At 49.5% G+C, this 21437-nt stretch overlaps 1 long non-coding RNA gene across 1 annotated transcript; it reads left to right on the top strand.

The window, feature by feature from the left end:
• Positions 1-2008: 2008 nt before the first annotated feature.
• Positions 2009-11599, top strand: LOC136791988 (uncharacterized). Its single transcript, XR_010834999.1, has 4 exons — positions 2009-2076; positions 9111-9172; positions 9376-9705; positions 11513-11599. It is a non-coding gene; the product is annotated as an uncharacterized lncRNA (long non-coding RNA).
• Positions 11600-21437: the final 9838 nt, after the last annotated feature.

Here is a 21437-nt window from a genome sequence, read left to right as displayed (position 1 = left end):
TAGTCTTCCCCACTGTGTTACCTGCCTTTCTCTAGAAAAGCTTTACAAGGCTTTGTGTGGTTTTTATATGTTTGTGTTTATCTGTTTTACTGTAAAACTTGTTTGCAAAGCGATCCTCTCTCCTTTGGGTGCCTAAGTTCCCCCTTTAGATTCAAGTACCAAGAGAGCTTTGAAGATGCAGCCCTTCACAATTCAGTATGAATTAATGCAGCCAATGGCCTTTGGGGAAGGGGAGTGAATTTTAAAGGCCAGGCCTGTCTCTTTGGAGAAAGAGGTTAACTGCGGATCAGGACTTGGCAGGGCAGCCAGAGGCCATGCAGAGGGCCCTGGGAGGCTGGGGAGGACTGGCTGTCGCAGCTAAAGAGGCATCCCAAGAAAGGGGGGAGGGCCCAGAGAAAGCCCGCCTGCTTTATAAATCTGCAGGGCAGCTCAGGCCACTGAAAGCCATCTCGTGTTCTGCCTGGGCATCCTGCCCTGAGTGGCGCTGGCTGTGCTCTGCTTCAGTCTTGCCTTAAATTAGGGCTAGTGATCAAGGTTCCAGTTAGACCACACCTGTCCCTTCAGGGATACAGCCCTACCAGTTCCTCACGCACAGATGCCACAGTCCATTTCTGTCCTGCTTCCTGCTCCCCACCCCGCCACCTCTTTGGTCACTTTGATTGGACCAGGGGAGGGCCCCTCTAGCGAAGTTGTCAATGCCCTGCTCCACCCTTGGCCACCTGATTCCTCAGCTGCAGCAGGCAGTTTCCAGCAGCTGACACCTTCCCACCTCTGGAATTGTCTTTCTTCTTTGCCTGGGGGCTTTCTCTGGCATAGGGAGCTTGGTCAGAGCAATGGGGGTGCAAGTGGAGTGAGGCTTAATGTCCCAGGGTCAACCCTCAAAAAGCCGGGCTGGGAGTTAGGAGGCAATGCTCCAGACGCCCCCCTCCTCCCCCTCCCCAGCATGGCAGAGGGTCCCCCAAGGTGGAGCCCTTGGTGCTCCTGGTGGGCACCTTCTGCTTAGCACACTTTTGTTAGATTGCCGCCTTTCCCTGTCTCACTATCCTGTTTCCCAGAAAGACCTGAGATTAGGACTTGGGTGCAGGTGGTTGACCTTGGGGCTGATTCCAGGAAACACAGTGAGGATGTAGGGAAGCAAGAAAGGGAAGAGAGGAAAACCCAAAAAGGATGACACATTACAAATGAACATGCTGCTTCCAGGGAGGTTTTTGAGAGTGTATATGGAACATACTTCTGTACCACCCCAAAGAGAGCCAGGGAGGCTGGGGGATTAGTCCCCCCAATCCCTCGCCTTGTTGGTAAGAGTTGTCACTGGGAAGGAGCATTAAATTCCTGGCATTCTGTGCCATCTCTGGAGAAAGCTTCAGGCCTTCAGGCAGGACAACCCAGAAAGCCATCAGTGGGCACAAGAAGGTCTGCAGTGATCTCCAGGCGGGCCAGAAGGGTGTGGGTATGGCCCTGGGGTCTGCGGCATCCATGAACTAATGAGGCCTTGAAGCTAAAGCAAAGCAGAGGTCTGAGGAGCAGAGATTTACATTATATCCCTAACATAGACCCCGTGCCCTATTTTTGCTTCTGATGATTCCACTTGATTTCTAAAGGTTGGCACCCAGAATTTGTCCTGTGTTTCTGACTCTAGAGGCAGAATCGTGCTCTGCTCAGCTGATAATTATGCCCTCTTAGACCTGCCTTTCTTTCAGTTTACAGAGGATTTGGGTCTCTCTTATGCTGAAGGAAGGAAAAAACAAAAACAACAAAGAAATGGAATACTTATTCCGGCATCAGAGGTAACTGTTGCGAGATATTGTACCATATTTTTTTTTCTGGTGAATTATTAATAAAGCCTGTTTTTGTTTAATGCCTGCTAATAATTTCTAAAAACAGATCTACAACTTCATCTGTAAATGCAGTTCCATGAGTCACTCTGCAGAAAACCCAGTTGTATGGTTAGCAAAAACCTCTGACAAAACAACTTCATCTTTTCAACCTTCCTCTCTGGAATCTCTGCAGAATGGAAGACAAACCAAAGCAAGACCCAGGAAGGCAAGAGGGGAAAGTTGAAATAAAGCTTCCCAGGTGAGTCTTCAACAACCTTGTTCAAGGAATAATGAAGAGGATGAAAATCTGCGTAAAGGGCGTTGAGACAGGCAACTTTCTGACTGTGAGTCAGGAAGGGAAGGGCAGTCAGTCCCACATGGCTTCTGTCCAGCACCATCAGATGCCCAGCATTTCCCCAGATCGACCCTAAGGAATAGGTGATCTGAGCCCTAATTAACAAAGTAGAAAACTGAGATTCAAAGAGGCCTGTCCAACGGCAAAGCTAGGATTCAGACCCAGGATGGTATGATGCCAGAGCCTTGGTCTTGCAAGGACTCTTTACTGCCAATCAAATGGCCTTAAAATTCATACAGTTCGTCTTTCTGTGAGAGAAAGGAGTAAAATATTCACACATCGCCCTTTTCCCCCAAGAAGGAATCTTGAGGTTGGAGGTAAAGCCATTGGCAAGGTTTACTTTGGAAATCCTCTCAAGGAGATTCTGACCTCTGTTCCCATCCTCTCATTAAGAACCTCTGGTTTTATGCTCAGCGTACTGACCCAACCCCAATGTTATTGGATAAGAGTATTCTCAGGTGGAGTCCCTCATTCAGTGGATATTGATTTAGTGCCCACAGTGGCCAAATACTGCACTGGGCAAGGGTAGGGGGGGTGCCCAATGGGGACCCAAAACAGACACAGCCCCTGCTCCCAGTGTACATACGGCAGGAGCAGGCATAAACCAGATAGAAAGTCACCTCCACAAGGCCAGGAGAGTTCACCTCAGGGAATGGGACCCTCAGGAAGTGATGACTGAGTTAGCATCAGAAATGGAAGAACTAACAAGAGAATAGAAGAAGAGCATTCCAGGCAGAGGACCTGACATGGACAAAAGCCCAGGGGCGGGAAGAAGTATAGCTGAATGCAGGCCAGTGAGGTGAGGAGGAAGCGGCTGTGTGTATGGGGGGTGCGGGGTGGGAGACTGAAGAGGCCAGGCCTGCAAGGTCTGCAACCCACGGTCAGGAGAGCAATGGGGAGAAAAGGGTCACAGGCAAAGGTGGGACATAATCAGATCTGCACTGTGGAGAGAGCCCTCGGCAAGGTGAACACTACAGCAAAGAGGATGGGAAGGGAGCCAGTCCCGAGCTGGGTGCAAGAGTCTAGGGCAAGGCAGTGGCAGCTTGACTCGTGGTGGGATGATAGAGACAGAGCACCAGAGCTGACGTGAGATTTAGGAGATAAAATCACCCAGTCTCAGGGAAGGACTGGGCCATGGAGGGCTTGGGGGAGGGAGAAGAAGTGATCAAGGATGTCTCTGACCTTTGCAACTGGATAAATAAACTGCAACTCGCTGAGATTCGGGAAAGGTCCAGGCATGGGTTTTGGTCAGGGCTGGGGGAGTCACGTGTCCAGTATGGACTCTGAAATGCTTTGAGATTTCCAAAAGAAAATGACAAAGAGGCAACTGGAAAGATCTAAGCTATGGAAAACAACGTGTGTTGTCCCCTTAGCGGTGGAGCTTAAAGCTGTGGACCTGGCAATCACAAATGGCCAGTGATTTGACCAACCATGCCTGTGTGATGAAGCCTCCATAAAACCCCCAAAAGGATGAGGTTAAGACAGCTTCCAAGTTAGCGAACCATGTATTTACCTGTGACGTGCCAGGCCCCAAACTCCACGGGCCCAGCAGCTCCTTTGTTTGGGACCTTGCCCTCTGTATCTCTTCATCTGGCTGCTGATTTGTAGCCTTTACTGTTCTTTGTAATAAACTGATAACCTAGTGAGTCAAAACAAAACAAAAATCAGGGGTGGGCCTGGATGGGTCCTGGGAGGGGAAGAGGCTGGGAGGGGCCTTGTCTCATTTTCAGGCCTATGTGCCCACCCAGAAGATCCTCAATTGGCATAAAGGCAGGAGAGGGCCCAGAAGCTGGCAATGTCCCGGAATCCAGGAGGAAAGAGTGTCTGAAGATGGAAGTGGGCAAAAGTGTTTGATGCTATGCAGGAGACCGGCATATGGGGAGGGTTGAGAAAAGTCCGTCGGACTGAGCGCCGTGGAGCTGAACTTGAGGGGGCCAGTTTTGTCAGAATGAAGGGGAGAAGTCCAATTGAAATGGGCTGAGGTACCGGTGGGAGTGAGGAACCAGCACGGTGACCACGGGTTTCACTTCTAATCAGTTTGATACTGAAGGGAGAAGACAGAAGGAAAGGGGAGTGTGGACGGTAAGTGTTCGAGAGAGGGTTTTGTTTAAATGGGAGAACTGGGACAGTGTTTCAAACAAATGGAAAGGACCCAGGGGCCTGCCTGGTAGAGACATGGGCACGGGGGAAGCAGCAGAGCTCAGGGGTGCCAGCACCACATCCCTGCAGCCCTCACGAGGCTCCTGCAGCTACAGCCAGGGTCTTACAAACACCCCTCCTGTAAAGGGCCACGCATTAAGTATTTCAGGCTTCGTGGGCCATACAGTCTGTGTTACAACGATTCAACTCTGTCATGGTAGCTTGAAAGCACCCACGATGGGTACCTGAACAGGCAGGGCTGTGTGCCAATAAAACTTTATTTACAAAAACAGTCAGTGGGCCACAGCTTGTGCCACGCCCTGGATTAAGATAAGGAGGAGGGTTTGATCTGGTGGCTTTGGAAGTGGTGCAGTTACGGTGAGGATGAGGTCCAGGTTTCAGCCGAGAGGGGGCCGAGAAGAGTGAAGGAGACAATTGCTGCGGAGGAGGTTGACAGGCTTAGAGGTCTGGAAGTTGGAAGCTGACATCTCCCAGGACAAAGGCCAGAGGAAGAGAATAATCCTGGTTGCTCAAGTCTTGGATGAATGAGGGGAAGGTCTGAAAGTTCAGCAGCTGATGGCAGATAGAGGTGGCCGAGTGCCATGAGCACCTCAGAGAAGCCGAGTGGGTTACCAGGGAAAGCAGGAATTGTCTGGAAGTTTCCAGAAAGGAAGAAGATAGACATGGTGAAGGATGTGTTGGCAGCAGGTGAGGTGGCCAAGGGACTGGTCCCATGGAACGTCAAAGCTGTGTGTTCTAAGGTTTGAGATAAATTTCCCCCTCAGAGACCTGGAGAAGCTGCTAATAATCACAAAAGCACCTACCTTCTCTCCCCATTCCCAACCAGATTAGTCTTTGAGAAGCCTATTTCTAACTCTGCCTCTCCCCCTGCCCTAGAGCCATCTATGGCTCATCATTGCCTAGCCAGTAGATCCCAAACTTCTTAGCAAGACATTGAAATCCACCACTGAGGTCTCTTCTCACTCGGCATGATGCTTCAGCAAACAGATATTTACTGTTTTCCATACCTACTCCACGAATTCTCACTTCTTCCCGTGTACCTTTAGCAGAAAGGCCCTTTCTCTGCACCTCCAACTGTCAACTCAACACCTGCCCCAGCTAGAATGGCACGTCCAGGGTGAAACTTTCCCCAGCAACCTTGGCAGAAGGTGATCTAGCCCTCCTTCCTGTGCTGCCAGAATGGGATTAGGGAGAGTTTACAGCCTGCACAGGCTAAGAATGTGGTGTCCCTTTAAACCTGACATTTGCTAACAGTTTGTTCAAGGCAGGGGTGTCACGGAGGGAGCAGAGAAGCAGGACAGCAGAGGGGTTAGCTCAGGCAACTCCACACACCACTTGCAGAGCAGGTGCCCTTCAGAGATGCTTTCTGTGCCCTGCACTGCCTCTGGGCTTTCTCCAACCCACACAACCGCTTCTCAGAAGCTTCCTCCCAACCTTGCAAACCTCTCCTAAAAGACATTCTGGTAAATACCACTTTCTCCTGTCCCAAGTTCCCCAGGCTTGGTCCTGGACAAGCCCAACTGCCACAGGGATGTTCTCAGGAAGCTCCAGAGCTGACAGCCCCCGGAGCAGCCTGTGGGCCTGCAGCCCCGGCTCCCCCACAGAGGCCTCACCAAAGGCGCTGGGCCTTCCAAAGCACAGGACCAAAGAAGGGGCAGCAACTCCGCTGGAAAGCAGCCCCTCCCACCAAACCTCCCTGGGCTCCTGGGGGCGGGTTTTACCCTGGAGACCTGACACTTTGGTGGGTGTGGACGTAGCTCTGGGCAGGGTCCCGCTCCCTGCCCTGGAGCTGGAACCATGGAGGCACCCACAGGGCCCAGCTCCCCTCATCAATTCTGTATCTTCCTGAAAATGTACTTTTAAGCCCCTTAATTGCATTTCAGAGATAACCCCGCAAGCAAAGTGGCAGGAAGAGAAACCATAGAGAGAGGTTGGTGGTCAGGCTCTTTGTTTTAAATCAATCAAACATCTGCGACTAATGCAGCTTTGGGCTGCTCCTCAGGAAGCATTAGCCCTATTAGTGGGCGCTGGCAGGAACACAAAATAAGATATTTATGGGCTGGGCATGTGTGCATGACCCCGGGGATTGAGTGGCTAGGGAGGAGAATGGTGCAGGTCAGCATGTCTGCTGCCTCACCTGGCCTCACCTGGGGGGGTCCAGGGACAGCAAGCTCAGGTCCTCCGCCCCCATGCCACCCGAACATTCACACACAGCAAGGAGGACTCTGCCTTCCAGGCCCTGCTCTGATCATAGCTGGGGCCTCGGCAAGTCACCCCTCCTCCCTGGGCTCTGGGCCTCGGTCACACAATGACAGATCTGGGGGGATGCCCTCCGAAGTCCCCTCTCTGGGCATGCGAATGTGTGCGGTGAGGCGGGGAGAGGGTTTGCAACAACTGACTTCTAAGCAGGGAATCCTCTGGTTGAACCAAAGACCCCTGGGCAGTCGCGGAGCTGCCTTTGGGAGTCAGGAGTGAGGTGTCAGCAAGAGAGAGGACGTCAGTGCTCTCAGGACGAGGAGGAGGATATGGGAAGAAGGCAGAGGACAGCGGAAGATGACACATGCTGGTACCAAGTGGGACAAAGTAGCTGGTGAGCAACTGAGGGTTAAGGACAGGACACCTGATACGTGATTTTAGCTTGTCTGAGAGCAGTGTTTGACAAGACTCTTCACAATCCACAAATCGTTCATAAAGATTCTGTTACAAGCGACTGCCTTGTGCTTGTGGTTTCTCAAGGAGTAGAACCAAGAAACAAGTTTGCTCCATAATGGATAAAACAAAAAGTGAAGGTAGTGGAAAAGTCTCAAAGAAATCCCAGGAATCTTGAACCAGGCCTCAGGGGGCAGCCTTGTTAGGGGCAGAGCTGGGCGACCTCAGCCGACATCGGGGTTTATCCAAGCACTGGCGGGTAAAGGCAGGCCAGCCTCCCCCTCGCGCTCTGAATATCTGTCTGACTCTGTCCCCTTCTCCTTGGGGCAGTAGACAGAGCCAGGGCAGAAGCTGTGGACATGGACCCACTGCCTGCCTCTGTGAGTTATTCCCTCTGAATCAGGCTCCGTCTAAGACGTAGAAAAATGCTTTCTTTCCAGCACTGTCGTGTCCACCAAATGAGATGGTGGATGTTTGCTAGTCAGTGTATCAGTTAGCTACTGTTGTGTGACAACCCACCCCAAAACACGGTTGCTTAAACAATCATCTTATGCTCAGGTTCTGCACTGTGACTAGGGCTCAGCTGGGCGGTTCTCCCGTTGGTCATTCCCACGGTCACTCACAAAGCGTTACCCATCCGAGGCTCAGCTGGGCCTGGGGGGTCCATGGTGCCCTCGCTCACGCACCTCGCACCTGTCAAGCTGCCTGCTAGGGCGCCAGGCTCTCCTCCCCAGGGTCTCCCCAGCTGTGCAGGCCAGTGTTCTCCAGCTGCTGTGGTTCCCAGAGGGGCAGCCTTCACGCCCAAGTGCTTATCAAGGCTCTGCTTGCACCACGTTTGCTGATGTCCATTAGCCAAAGCAAGTTCCACGGCCAAGGCCACGGTGCGTGTGGGAGGGGATTACACAAGGCGGTGGGCGACAGGAGGTGTGCTTCACTGGGGCCGTGATTGCAGCCATCCACCACCATCACTTGGTTCACAGAAAACGCTCAAGAAATGTTTATGCTACAGTTATTTCTTTTTGCATGCCGGCAGCATCCTCCCTCCTGCACAGCTTGGAGGAGGAGTCTGGGAGTAGTGGGAGCTATGTCCATACATGGCCTCGCTCAGCACAGCCCAGTCTGGCCCCAAGGACCCAGCCTGGTAGAGAGCCCAATGGTGATTCACGTTTCCAGAAACACGGAAGGGAGATGCCCGTGATGCGTGTCTGTGGGGCTGCCTTCCCGCTCCACCTGGGGGTGCGTGGTGTGCAGGGTGGGCGGGGCTCAATCCACACCAACCAGCCCCCTCTCACCACAACTCCCCTTCCCTGGGGCCTTCCCCAGGTACCTCTGCTGGACTTCGTAACTGGGACCGTGACAGTGCATATACCACAATGGCCCTCAGGGCTACACACTCAGAGCCCCCAGCCCCCAGCTCCCTTAGAGAAGGACAGAGCCCAGGCTTCAGCACAGAGCCATCTGTCTGCTCCTCTGGAGGACAGGGGAATTGACACAGGGACTCCTCACTCCCATGTACATGGTGCCACCTTGGGGCCTGGCCTCCATGCCAGGGGAAGGGCCTCTGTTGGCACCAGTGCCATTGTGTTGGGGCTAGCCTGGGTATAGACCAGGCCCATAGGAGTGGGGCTAGGCTGGGACACTGTCACACCTACCCCTCCCACACCCTCGCACTGCTCCAATCGGTCCCAGCTCCACCCGTACCTGTCTCTGGGGGTTTCTCCCACCTCCCAATCTTGGGGCTTCACCTTGGGGCTTTCACGCCTAATCCTCCCTCTCCCCCAACAGCCTCTGCCTTCCCTCGGCCAAATTCTCTTCCTCTACGTCTGAGCACAAATGTCCCATCCTCCGAGAGCTCTTCCCTGTCACCCGTCCCTCCGAGCTGAAACTGACCACCTGGCATCCTCTCCTGAAGCACCCTGGGCTTTTCCTCTGTGGCCGGGATCTCAGCCTGCCATTATGTGTGTATGTGTGTGAGTGTTTGCTAAGCCTGTTTCCAGATCTCGCTCCTAGTTCCCTCAGGGAGAGTGGGTACTGCCTCTGCCTTGTTCCTCGCTCTACCCGAGCATTTAGAGGGTGCCGGAAATCCAGCTGGCACTTAATAAATGTTTGATGAGTCAATTGATTAACAGATACACATGGAGCTTGATGGATCAAACTGCCATTCACACCCTTGCTGACAGCCTGGGAAGCGGTATAAGGAGAGAATGGGATAAGATGAGGGTCAGGGTGGCTGGTGGGTAGGGGTGGGGCAGAGACTGAGACTTGCCCAGTTGCTCTGAGCCGTGCCCAGCACTGGGGTGGGGAGTGAGGGGCGTGGGGGTCCTCAGCTTTCAGTCACCAGCCTGTAGCTGCAGCCCAGCTTCATTTTACCTCGTGTTCCATTCTGGTTGATAGACCAGACATGTGCCCAGGTGCAGAGTGGATCTTATTCTTCAGCAAGACCTGAAATCGACTGTGAAGTCTTACTGGTCTAGAAGATCTGAGTGGTCAAATCACCCCGCAAGCAGTGAGGAAGGGGGGTTATTGCCATTCCTATCTGCTCAGCCTGTAGGCTGAGGGCTCCTGTGGAGAGTTCATGCATAAAGAAAAGCATCATGTTTCATGGTGGTACTTTGTGATGCACATGGTGCCCACCTTTCTGGAGGATCTGTCAGGACCCAACTACCCCAGTGATCTGTGACTCCTGCTGTTCAACATCAGCTCTAATTTGCTGGGCAACATGAGGTGAGTTGCTTGGCCTCTCTGGGCCACAGTTCCTCATTTGAGTAGCAAGAAGAAAAAAAGGTTGTTGTAATATGTTGGCTGCATTTGAACTAAGAGAATATTTCTCTCAGAGGAATTTCTTCTCTTCTGGGAGGAAAAACTCATAAAAGGACCCCCTTGTCTAGACAACTATCCAAGCAGAAGAAAACAACTAGAAGTCCATCTCCAACATGAAATTAATCCTCTAGAGCATGAAATTAATCACCCTTCACCACTGTCATTTTGCTGCTCAGATCATTTCCGGGACTTCCAAGAGCTGTTTTATTCATCCCAGATTCCTCACCAGGGGTCCCAGTCACATCTGCCACATCCCCTCTCTCCAAACCTTTGGCCCAGGTCTGATTCTCCTGCCAGTGACCAAGCTTGACTTGCACTTCCGAGTATGTGTTCCTGGGCTCCTAAAATCTCACCTCCTGTCCTGTCCCCTCCTCCAGGAAGTCTCCCTGGATCATCGCCATCACTTCAACCAGACCAGAGCTCTCTTTCCTCTGATGCCTTTGTCTGCACTCCCATACAGCCTAGGAAGGAAGCTACCCCTCTGTGGGGCTCCCTTCCTCCACACGGCTGCTCCTCCTGCAGAGACCAGCACAGGGCCTCCCCCACCTTGACAGTGTTCCTCACACTTTCTACTAAAATATCTTTAACGGCAGAGGACAATGTTAAAGTCCTCCGAGTCCTCTAGGGAAGCAGCCCCAAGGGGCCTCGACTCCCCCCTTCTTTGCTTTTAACATTAAAATTCATGAACTTCTGCATTCCACACAATCATGTAGAAGTATTTGTTTTAATATAAAAATCACGATTTCCCCCCCACCCCAATCTTCTAGCCCTCTCGATACTCTGAGAAGGTGAGCAACTTCCTGTTACCCCCGCACGAGAAGGCTAAGGCTACGATGCCAGTTGTTGAGGACATGAAAATAGGACTGGACACACAGTGCCCAGAGAAGGCTGCCTCCCTACCCGGACAGCTGAGCTGCGGATGATTGTGAAGAAGGATGTGGGTTTTAAGCGTGTACTTCATTCTTTGGCAAAGCCCTGGACAGCTTGTAAAACACCTTCACAACGGGAATGCCATCACATTTGAGGTCACAACGAAATGGAAGGGCAGGGAGGGCAGGAGTTCATAGCCCCATTTGACAGAGAGGCTCTGGGCTACCTGAAGCCCAGCAACCAGAAAAGGGTACAGGCAGAGCTAAAACAAAACAAAACAAACCCTTTCTTATTCTTCTAACATATGGAGCTTCCTGTTATCAGGACAGCTGGTTAACCAGCACTACCTGAAGCAAGAATTCTACACTGAGGACACATGGAGATCACCTGGAGCCCTACCAAGAGGGGGGCTTATCCCTCAACCCAAAACACACACACACACACACACACACACATACACCCCACCCCTTAGGCTTGCAAACTTATGCCTCAAGATCAAAGTCTTGGGAATTCCCTGGCGGTCCAGTGGTGAGGACTCCGCATCTTCACTGCCGAGGGTGCGGGTTCAATCCCTTTTCCCACTTGGGGTTATTAAAAACAAAGGATCAAAGTCTTCAGGGGCCCCTCTCCGACACCCTTCCAAAGGTGTCATCCGTGCCAACTCAGAGCGTCTACACACACCCGGAGCTGCAGGGCCTGCCTTCAGGCCGTGGGACCCTAAGGACAGCTCTGAATAGACTGGAAAGGAAGTTAGAGAAAGAAAGAAGTTTTTTCTAACAGTCCTTCACGCTCCTCCATCTATTTTCTCTTCCTGGCCCACTTTCCACTTCCTGTCCTGCAGAGGGAGTGGTTCCTGAAGGATGGCCTTGAACTGGAAGTGAGGGGTGACTCTGTCTCCAGCCGAGTCCCGATCCAGGGCTGAGTGCTCTGAACGTGGAAGCCGATCAGGGCCTGGGCTGACTGGGCCGCTGGCCCCCAGGTTGCGGGGCAGCCATGGGCACGTGAACCCTCTGGAAGGGGGCTCTGGGCGCCGCGTGTGCCTGTGCTCTGCGGAGGGTCAGTGGCCCAGGGTCCGTCCCCCTACTGCTCCACCACCAGGGTTGCTGTGGTCATCCCCGCAGGGGACAGTGCTCCAGAGGGAGGCTATGCCTGAAGGATCTTCCCGTGCCCGTGTGAGCTGTGTCACCCTGGGAAACCACTCCGAGAGCCGGTTTCTTCGTCTTCCAAACGAGATATATCACTGGATCCACTCAGCCTTCCTTGGGTCACAGACGAGGGGAACCACATCTCAGTATTTGTCTCCAAAGGAGATTAAATCCTCTGAGCCCAGGCAAGATGAAGGACATATAAACTAATGCCCATAAATGGCTGCAATCCTTGTGACATAAACAGAGCATTTCAATACAGGGTGGGAAGGAGAATGTCAGGCTCACCTCTGCAGATGCAACATGAGAGCTCACTAAGTCAGTGGACCTGGAGAGCCAGGCATATACATGGGGTTGCAAAAGGGGAGAGGAAGGGACCGTGGCCCCCGGAGATGACACATGCTCTCCATGACCATGCAGGGGCTTAACCCGGTGTCCCCAGAGCTTTCAAGAGAAGCAGGAAGACTGGGCTTATATGTGAAATTTCCGAATTTTTAGAGGTTGGCAACTAGTTCTTTTAAAATAGTGAAAGTATCTAGCTAGTGCTTCATGGACCCAACCAAATGCATCTTCTCTAAGTGCATGTGACTGCAGGAAAGTGGACCCTCTGGGTGTGGACAGAATGCCTGTGCATGTGATGAAGAGGGAAAGTCAGCTGGTGGATCAGACTGTGCTGAAACCTTTCAGGGACTTCTAGCTGAAAACAAAAACATGTGAGCTCCCTTCCCCCACCCCCCTGCAGCCCTGCAGCTGCGCAGGATGACTTGCAGGTTTTGCTGGCAAAGCATCCTCCCTCCTGCCTGGGGCAGAGAGCAGCTCCTCCAGCTGCTGCCTACCTTGCCAAGGCTGCCAGACCTAGGGCAGGACTGTGAGGCAGGAGTGGCGTCCGCTGTCCCCCTCCCCCGGCCCTCCGCGACCCCGTCCGCAAAGCCCAGTGTGGCCCAGCCAATCCAGATCTCCCAGTCTTTGGATTCATCTTCCCTCCCCTGCCAGATGGATCTCTTTACAGGCTCTGCTTCCCCAGCCATTCCCAGACAGAAACATGGTCCATCCTAGTCAGTGGATATTGGCTAATTGATTTTTTGTCGCTTCTGATCCAAAGGCAGTCGGGAAAGTCCCCAGACATCTCTTTGAAGGGAAAAGATGACCAAGGTGGAATTGTTTCTAATTGTCCTAAATCATGCTCTCGTGGAACCGGAAGGGGCTTTCTAATGCATCCCCCAACCCCTGTTTTCCTATGAAAACAGAGAAGTGGGAATCCACCCAGTTTCCCCCAACCTCAGGAGAAAGGACCCCCTCTGTCCCACTCCTCTAAGGCGAGGGGCCAGAGCATCCTAAGGGGGTCTTTGCCCTTGCACACGATGAAGACAACCCCCCACTCCTTTCACTTAACTGAACAGAAATGTTTTCATCTCTCTGAAAAGTGGGATTAAAAAAGCCATTTCACAGCTAAAAAAACAGACTTGCAAACAGAGGATCAGTCTGCTCTTAAGAAGGCTTTGTTGATTCTCCAAAATATTCCAAAGTGTTGATGTAAATAACGACTGCTAAATTACATGTTGCAAAAATAAACGATTCAAGTACACGTTCCTTCCTGGAGCCTTTCTGAATTGGCAAACTTTAGACTTCACCATGAAGTTTACCCTGTAAGTTTTTAACAAATTCTCCTTAAGCTACTTCAACAGAACTCTCATCCCCCAGATAAAGAGTTTTAATCCAGAAGAGTGCATGGCTTACAGTGCCCAATTTCCTTCTCATATAACTACTTGTTGTAATAAAGTTAATAAGATAAAAGCATTGCTGTTTTCCATTAACTTGTATTGCTCTCAAAAGAAATCAAAATCAAAACTTTAATTATAAAAATCCATTCCAAACATGGACGTTAAGAGACCTAGGCTGGAATACTACTCCCACCGCTGAATACATAAGGAGACCTAACTTCTCTAAGCTCCACTCCACTTTTCTTTAGGCAAAATGAGGTTAAAATAATAGTCCTTATGACGATTCAGAGGGCTGTGCACTTACAAGATGCACAGTTTTCTGTTTGTATGTTATCCTTGAATAAAACATTTCATACGTATATGTAAACTAGTCCTTGTTCATACCTATCTCCCAGGAATAGTAGGATAATCAAAGAGGGTGATGTACATGGCAATGACCAGGGACCTCCAGACCACCAAGGAGGACAACCATTATCACAGAGCAGGTGGCCTTGCACATGGGACCGCAGGCAGAGAGAGACTTGGAGGAAGACAGGTTCCACTCGCACCAGCTGTGCTGCTTCAGCAACTATAGAACCTCTTCATCCCAAGTTTATCTGGCTGTAAAATGGACACAATGACCCTCGTTTCGCAGGATAAATGCCAACAGCGGGTGCTAACTTTGCAAATACCACGGCCCACACTTCTCCTCGCCCCCACCCGGCCCCGTTGCCTGTCCACGTAACTGGAGCCCCACCCCCGCCCCATTGCCTGTCCACGTAACTGGAGCCCCGCCCCCACCCCAATGATTTCCTTCCTCGTACTCTCAGGGGCCGCTACAGTCTGCCCAGCCCCCCGACACACCTCCTGCCTGCTTATCCCGCATGGGGGCGCCTTGGGGGCCAGATGCCTGAGTAGGATGACACAGAGCAGGCACAGCAGAGCCAGCCCCAAGGGGCCACCCTGGTGTCTCGATTCCAGGCCTTCTCAGGCTCCCATCTCCCCTTCTCTGTTCACCAGTCACCCTCTTGCCCTCTTCGTGAAGGGGCTCCACCTCCCCCAAGCCTCAGTATCCTTGCGTGGAAAACACAAATAAAAGAAATAGCAGATTGAAGACAACAGATTCTGATTCACTTAACAGATTCAGGCAGCCAGGCCAGAGGCAAGAACCTTCTCCGTTTGGAGCATCTATTTTTTTGGCTCCCAGTGGTGAAGCGATGCACCCAGGGTCACAAAGACAGAAAGTGGCAGCCAGGATTTGAGCAGGATATTGGGGCAGCCTAATGCCCAGCTCTTATCCCACTCATGGAGCAGCTGAAGGTGGCCTGTGTTGCAGGGGCTAGATCCCCATCATCCCTATCTTCCCCAAACATCCAATGTAAGAACAAGCAGAGGGCTTGCTATGACCCAGCTGAGGCCACCAAACCTGCTTCCTTCCCGCCGCTTGGACGCAGAGACAGGAGCTGCCCCGCCAGGGAGGGTGTGGAGGGCGGAGCTGACGCCCGTCTGTCTCGGGACCTGCCTCCCCGGGTCCCAGTATACGCAGGTCACCCTTCACATCCCTGGAGTGCTGACTCACCGCTCTCCTCTGCCACAGCCCGATAAAGAACTCAAGCCATTAAGAAATGGAACAAATTACGAAATGGGAGGCACAGGAGAAAGCCGGGATTAAATCAGTTCATTATTCGTAAATCAGAAATGACTCTCCCTCTCACTGGTTCTGTTCTCTGTCTGTTGGACTTGAAACTGCAACAGCCTCTGACAGGCAGGAGGGCTGGGGCTCAGGACGCCCCGTTCCTCCTGAGTAGGGACCCCACCCAGGGGAGGCGGCCACCTTCAAGCTGGGGCACCAGAGCTGGGCTGGCCCAGGCCTTTGTTATTGGCTGGCTGTCGGCTGCTCTCTGGGCTGCAACCGAGGAGCCGGGCTTATAGGGTGGGCACTGTGGGGCCTGCTGTGCCATAGGCATGGTTCTGATGCCGAAGTGGCTGGGTAGGGCTGAGCTCCAATGGGTATGTCACCTCTGTGGGGTGAGAGGCATGTCACCTCTTCAGAGCATATTACATCTTCAGGGTGTGTGTCATCCCTGGTCCGTAACACACCTTCTGACTGCTGTCTCATCTCTGATGGGGATGTCTCATGACTGAGAGTCCCTTGATGCCTTCCTGTCCCAGCTGGAGACAGGACCAGCCTGGGTCTCTCTCCCGGGGACTGTCCTGCTTGGAATGGAGCCAGGAAGGAGAGAGACCAGCCAATCCAAGGCCAAGGATGCCAGGGCATCTGTTCCCCAGCCTGGAAGGAGCTCCCTGCCCTGCAGTCTACCAACCACAGGAGGAAGCATCCAGGGCCCTGTCTCAGGAGGGCTGGGAGGCGGGAGGCAGAGACTGGGAGGAGTGTGGAAATGGACACGAGAGAGGTGCCGCCCCCTGCTGGTCACAACTGGGAAAGGCATGGCAATACACAGGGCCCAGGACAGGGTTTCAGGGAGGAGGAGAAACTTGCCAGTGGTTTTGTGCAGACATCTGCTTGTTGCTTTCAGTATCACCCCACCTGGAACACTATTTTGATAATGCCTGACTCCTAGGCTATGGGTCAGGGGTTCTCAAATAAGCAGCAGTATTCTGGAACTATTCGTGTGAGGGTGTTTTCCCCTCACCAGAGCTAACTGGGATTGTGCAAACGGTTAGAGCTACTCCCCACATCATCCTGACATCTTTTCTGCCTCTCAAAGGCCAGCTGTGTTTTAACAGTGAGTGGAGGGGCAGGGAGGTGAAAGGGGGGAATCAAACACTCAGCACTGCACTGGGTCCCTGCCAACAAGAAGTGAGCACAAGTTCTTACCTAACAGCAGTGAGGGTCATTTGCTGCAGGCTGGCCAGGTGCCAGCTGCACCTGTGCTCCCTGGATCCAGCAGTGACCCCGTGCTCATTTCACAGATGGAGATACTGAGGACCAGTTAGTGACTTGTACAAGCAAGGGGCTGAGCCAGGATTTTAACCCAGGTCTGAAGAGCTTCCAAGCACCTGCTTTTTTCATGTCACCACGTGACCTCTGAATCTGGGCCCATTAGGGAGACCAACATGCTCTTATTCTACGGCAGCCAAAGCAGGCACTGGCAGAGCCCCGTTGGTCTTGCCACACTGTCCTGGCTGTGCTGACATTCTGACTGGGTGGAAGGTGAGACTTTTCCATTTTCTCAGTATCCCAATTCATCTTGTCCACTGTGATTCTCAGATTTCCTCACTTCCCACCCTGTGTCCCTCTTGCTTAACTGTTCCCTGGGTGAAATTCCTGTCTTAGCCAAAAGGGCACTGTTCCTACCGAAGCCAGAAGTCAAGACCTCCTCCCTGCAGCCTCCCTCAGCTCCTTTGCAGCCGACATCTCAGAATCCACCTGCCTCTGACATGCGGAGACAGGGCCCTGGCCTGTCACTGAACCTCACTGGGACCCCGCAAGCCATCTGACTTGACACTGAATTTTTACAGCTTTGCAAATAGTTGCCTTAGTTCCCTTTCTCTGAATGCATTAGAAAGTTAGAGAAAAAGAAGTCTTTTAAAAATTCCCCAGCTATCTTAATTAGCATGCAGAATGCTTTTCTGGCAGTGCACAGGCTGTGTTAAAACGGGAAGCTTCTTCACACAACATATATTTAATCTGTGGCATTCGCGTCCACATGAAATTCAATCAGACATTTTAAGGGAGTTAACGAGGGCTCTCATTGAACTGTGAATAAACGCAGGTGTGATAAGCACACTCCAGCTCCTGAGATGTTTTATCAAGTGATAAAGGTGTGGAGTAGAGTGGGGTTGAAGGACAAACCTTAATTCTAATTCTGTACATTGTCAAAGGGGGTAAGAGAATTTATTGGACACCGCTGGCGCAATCTAATGACCAATTGCCTCTGAAAAATCAATTGCGCTTGCTCATTTGTTCTGTTGCTGAGAACTCTAATTCGGGCCTGCTATGTGTCAGGCACGGGGGAGGCAGTGACTGGTGAATGATGTGGTTCCTGTCTCCGCCTGCCTGGAACTCACATTGTAATAGGGCGAGACAGACAGTAAGCAAGTGTAAGCAGTAATTTCCAGTTGGGTTAAAGAGCAGAGCAGATGAGATGGTATTCAGGTAAGGCATCTGTGAGACATATTTGAGGTAAGGCCTAAAGAATAAGGAAGGGCCCTTCATGCAAAGAGGGAACAGCTCATGCCAAGAAGGACCAGCATTTGGTTGGAGAGGTAAGCCTTTCAGCTTCTCCTGTCTTCTTTCCAAGTAAAGGTTACATCTGCTACAGATCAGTGGGGAAAGGATGGATGATTTGGTTGCTGGTGTGAGGACAGTAGCTCACCCACAGAGAGAAAGATAAAGCTGCATCCCACATCACACACAAAAGGAAACACCTGACAGGTCCAAGGCTTCACTCAGTGTGAAAGCTTGCAGAAATAAGGAGTTATTAGGAAAGAAAGGAGCAGAATATCTTTGTGTTGTTGGAATGAGGAGGACAGATCTCTTAACATAATCCTAAAAGCACAACCTTCAGCTGAAAATTGGATGCATTTGACTACATCAAAAGTAAGGATTTTGTTCAAAAAAAAAAAGAAAAAAGAAACTTTAGACAGAGCTAACAGCTGGGTGAAGACTTGGAGAAGATTTTGCATTGTCTAAAATGAAGGGATTAATCAGGGAAATGTAAATCAAAACCACAGTGAGATATTCCCTCACACCTGTTACAATAGATATTCTCAAAAAGACACTAACAAGTGTTGGTGAGGGTGTGGAGAAAATGGGATCCTTGCGCACTGTTGGTAGGAATGTAAGTTGGTGCAGCCAGTGTGGAAAACAGTATGGAGGTTCCTAAAAAAAATTAAAGCAGAACTACCATATGATCCAGCAATTCCACTTCTGGGTATTTATCCAAAGAAAATGAAAACACTAATTCAAAAATATATATGCACCCCTATGCTCATTGCAGTATTATTTGAATAGCCAAGATATGGAAGCAACTTAAGTGTCCATCAATAGATGAATGGATAAAGAAGATGTAGTGTGTGTGTGTATATATATATATATATATATATATATATATATATATATATATATATACACACAATGGAATATTACTCAACCATAAAAAAGAATGAAATCTTGTCATTTGCAAAACTCAGATAGACCTAGAAGGTATTATGCTAAGCAAATACTGCATGTTTTATATGCGGAATCTTGAAAACAAAACAAGTGAACAAACGAAACAAAACAGAAGCGGACTCACAGAAACAGAGAACAAACTGCTGGCTGCCAGAGGGGATGGATGTGGGAGTTGGGTGAAACAGGTGAAGGAGATTAAGAAGTACAAACATCCAAAATGGCTTAAAGACTTAAACGTAAGACATGACACCATAAAACTCCTAGAAGAGAACAGAGGGGAAACATTCTTGGACATAAATTATACCAGTGTTTTCTTAGGTCAGTCTCCCAAGGCAATAGACATAAAAGCAAAAATAAACAAATGGGACCTAGTCAAACTTATAAGGTTTTGCACAGCAAAGGAAACCGTAAACAAAATGAAAAGACAACCTATGGACTGGGAGAAAATATTTGCAAATGATGTGACTGTCAAGGGATTAGTCTCCAAAATTTACAAACAGCTCATGTGGCTTAATAGCATCAAAGCAAACATCCCAGTCAAACAATGGGCAGAAGACCTAAATAGGCATTTCTCCAAAGAAAACACACAGATGGCAAATAAGGAACATGAAAAGATGCTCAACACTGCTAATTATTAGAGAAATGCCAATCAAAACTACAATGCGGTACCAATTCACACCAGTCAGAATGGCCATCATCAAAAAGTCTACAAATAACAAATGCTGGAGAGGGTGTGGAGAAAAGGGAACCCTCCTATGCTGTTAGTGGGAATGTAAATTGGTACAATCATTATAGAGAACAGTATGGAGGTTCCTTAAAAAACTAAAATTAGAGCTACCATATGATCCTGCAATCCCACTGCTGGGCATATACCCTGAGAAAACCATAATTTGAAAAGATACATGCACCCCAATTTTCATTGCAGCACTATTACAATAGCCAGGACATGGAAGCAACCGAAATGTCCATCGACAGATGAATAGATAAAGAAGATCTGGAACATATACACAATGGAATATTACTCAGCCATGAAAAAGAATGAAATAATGTCATTTGCAGCAACATGGATGGACCTAGAGATTATCATACTGAGTGTAGTAAGTCAGACAGAGAAAGACAAATATAATATGATATCACTTATAGGTGGAATCTTTAAAAATGGTACAATTGAACTTATTTACAAAACAGAAATAGAGTCACAGATGTAGAAAACAAACTTATGGTTACCGGGGGAAAAGGGGGATGAGGGATAAATTGGGAGATTGGGATTGACGTATACACACTACTATATATATATATAAAATAGATAGCAAATAAGGACCTACTGTATAACACAGGGAACTCTTCTCAATACTCTGTAATGACCTATATGGGAAAAGAATCTAAAAAAATAGTGGATGTATGTATATTTATAACCGATTCACTTTGCTGTACAGCAGAAACTAACACAACATTGTAAATCAACTATATTCCAATAAAAAAATTTTTAAAAGATACATGCACCCCAATGTTCATAGCAGCACTGTTTACAATAGCCAAGACATGGAAGCAACCTAAATGTTCATCAACAGATAAATGGGTAAAGAAGATATGGTATATATACCATATATAATGTCATTTGCAGCAACTTGGATGTACCTAGAGATTATCATACCAAGTGAAGTAAGTCAGAGAAAGACAAATATATCACTTATACGTGGAATCTAAAATATGACACAAATGAACTTATTTATGAAACAGAAACAGACTCACAGACATAGAAAACAAACTCATGGTTACCAAAGGGGGAAGGAGGTGTGGAAGGGATAAATTAGGAGTCTGGGATTAATGGATACAAACTACTATATATAAAATAGATAAACAACAAGGTCCTGCTGTAGAGCACAGGGAACTATAGTCAATATCCTATAATAAGCCATAATGGAAAAGAATATGAAAAAGAATATGTATATGTATAACTGAAATCGCTTTGCTGTACACCAGAAACTAACACAAAGTTGTAAACACCACTATACTTAAATAAAAAATAAAGAGGTACAAACATCCAGTTATAAAATAAATAAGATATGGGGATGTGGGCCTCCCTGGTGGCGCAGTGGTTGGGAGTCCGCCTGCCGATGCAGGGGACACGGGTTCGTGCCCCGGTCCGGGAAGATCCCACATGCTGCTGAGCGGCTGGGCCCGTGAGCCATGGCCGCTGAGCCTGCGCGTCCGGAGCCTGTGCTCCGCAAAGGGAGAGGCCACAACAGTGAGAGGCCCGTGTACCACAAAAAAAAAAAAAAAAAAAGATATGGGGATGTAACATAGTTACGTGAATATAGTTGATAATATCATAATAACTTTGTATGGTGACGGATGGTTACTAGACATATTGTGGCAATCAACTCATAGTGTATATAAATGTCAAATCACTATTCTGTACATGTAAAACTAATAATGTTGTAGGTCAAGTATACTTCCATTTTAAAAAGTAAAATAAAATGAAGGGATTAATATTTATTTAGAATAAGAGTTGGCAAATTACAACCCACAGGGCCAAGTCCAGCAGGTTGCCTGTTTTTGTAAATAAGGTTTTTCTGGAACACAGCTATGCCTGTCCATTTATGAATTGTCTGTAGCTGCTCTGTGCTGTTATCAGCAGAGTTGAGAAGTTGTGACAGACCGTGCAGCCTACAAAGCTTGACATATTTAATATCTAGCCCTTTACAGAAAAAGTTTGTTGACCCTGATCTAGAATATGGAGGGAATGGGCAAAACATACACCAGGAAAATTTGCAAAGTCTA

The sequence above is a fragment of the Kogia breviceps genome, chromosome 10 (genome assembly GCF_026419965.1).
Source record: "Kogia breviceps isolate mKogBre1 chromosome 10, mKogBre1 haplotype 1, whole genome shotgun sequence".
Taxonomy (NCBI): Eukaryota; Metazoa; Chordata; class Mammalia; order Artiodactyla; family Physeteridae; genus Kogia; species Kogia breviceps.
The sequence above is the reverse complement of the archived record's forward strand: the minus strand, read 5'-3'. Positions and strand labels throughout refer to the sequence as shown.